A 2,235-nucleotide genomic window follows, 5' to 3' on the forward strand; every position below is an offset into this window, starting at 1 on the left:
CTTTGCCTATAAGATCATTCCACTTTACAGGAGCAAGCTATCTCTCTTCTGCTGACTCATCTGCAGGCAAATACTACTAAACTTTGCACTCTGCCAGCTGTCTGCAGAGAATTGCCTTGACACATGGACAGAGAGAGCCTCAAGGAAAAAGAACAAGTCCTGTCACTTCAGATAATTCCTCTGCCAGGCTGTAAAGTACCCAAACGACCCTGCACTCCCTGGTCATGGTGAGAAAAGAATGATTTTCCCTACTTCCAACCTCCCAATTTACAATTAACCTTACTGGTATGTATCCCTGTAGAGGTCTGTTGCAGACAGAAAGACTCAGAAGAGGTTAACGACAGAAGACTCATCACAGTGAGAAACCAATGAAATCCTGTTTACAAGAAAGACCTTTTGAGAGTACATAATTACTGGGAGAGATCAGGATCTCTCTCTCCAGTCTGTGCTTAAAAATCTTGCCCAATCTCCAAGGCAATGTCATTCCCAGCCCAGGCGTGTGAGGCCCAGATTTGCCCCAATCTCCAGACTGAGGGCACCTGCTTAAAAACTGAGCGACCCAGCCTCCTCACCTCGAGAAGGCTGCGACTCTCCCCAGCATGGCTGCTCTCCCCACAGACAGCATCAGCTCCATTTAGACAGTCTAAGCCCCTGACAAAGGTTACTGCAGGATCTGGCAGGTAGAGTCCTGCCTACACTGAAGACACAGGCTCTTCAGCTACTCTAGTGGAGCAAAAGCAGCTATCCTGCAGCATGTTCATAGCCATGTGAACGTATAAAAGGCATTCCAGTTCAGCCAGTGCCACACACTGGTCCAACAGCATACAGACCCAGACCTTTGCTACACCAGCTAAAACAACCCCCCGAGCCTTGCACCCCCCCGTGCTACAGGGGGGCTGATAACGTTTGCTTAAGCACAGCCCAAGCATGCAGAAGATCTGGTATTCGTGTCCTGCAACTGATGAAAAGATGCTGCTTTTCACCAACAATGTCTCACACGGCTTAAGATAACTCTAACACCACCACACCTGAAAACACTGCAGCGTAATCACCTAGGCAGCGCTGCTATGAAATACACACAAAAAGAGAAACCGCCGGCAAGACATTCTCCGTGAATTCACGGCCCTTCTGGGTACACCAGAACCCCGAGGCACTGAGCGTCCTGGCACATGAAAAAGTCTCTGCTGTGGTTAGCAAAGCAGCAAGGGTAGGGTTTATGCAGAGTATCAGAGAAAATTTGGAGCCTGTCCAGTGACAATGAAGTACAAGGATGGGTGCTCATTCCGTCTCGACTTTTGTGTTGCCTTGTGCCTTTTGAGAGTTCAGGAGGCGACCTCCTTTAGTAAGTTTACACATCAATACCAAACCCTTGGTCCAACAATTATTGCTTGTGGCTCACTCTACAGTAATTTCAAGACAATTACAATCCAGATCTTGGACCAAGAAACTTCCAAGTCATGAATTTTAATAATTCTGTATATGCAGGAAATTTCTTCGGGAAATAAAGCACATGTATTTGCCATCTGAATTTCAGAAGCAAATACGGTGACTGTCCTCAGGATCTGGAGCCCCGAGGATGGAAACCCACCAGTACCTGCTTCTGACCACGCAGTCTTTGCCAGTCGCAGGCTGGGGGACCTGGTGCTGCAATGGCACAGGGTGGGGACAGAGGAGGGAAGGCCACCTGCAGCCCCCTGCACCTCCCTCCACAGTGAGCCAGGGCTCCTGAGAAGCATCACATATCTCAGAATTCCTGCAGACTTTAACTCTAATTACAAAACCATTAATTAGTGCAGCCAGGACCTTGGTGGACACAAAACGTGGGCTGGAGAGGATGTGTGCCTGCACAGCAGCTAGGTCACACCTTCCTCCTCCCCAGCCAGGGCCACCTCCTCGCTGTTCTGCTCCTCTCTCCCCAGGCCTTGGCTGTGTCTCCTAGATTAGGGGATGTCCCCCAAAGCCCCAAGCCCTGGGGGTGTACTCCAAAAGTTTCTCAAAGCATCTGCTGCTGTCAGCCTATTGTACCCTTCCTGACACAGCACCCCAGGGGGGAAACCTGTCCCCAGGGCCACCCTGGAGCGACAACACCCCCAAAACCCAGTGCCACCCTCAAACCCCAGTAACAGCCCCCACAGCCACTCCAGGGCTCCCCCCAACTCCACACTGACAGACCCCACAGCCACCCCACCGTCCCCTCACATTCCCCACTGACAGATCCCACAGCCACCCCTGTGT

This window comes from Charadrius vociferus, unplaced genomic scaffold (genome assembly GCF_000708025.1).
Source record: "Charadrius vociferus isolate BGI_N301 unplaced genomic scaffold, ASM70802v2 scaffold214, whole genome shotgun sequence".
NCBI lineage: Eukaryota > Metazoa > Chordata > Aves > Charadriiformes > Charadriidae > Charadrius > Charadrius vociferus.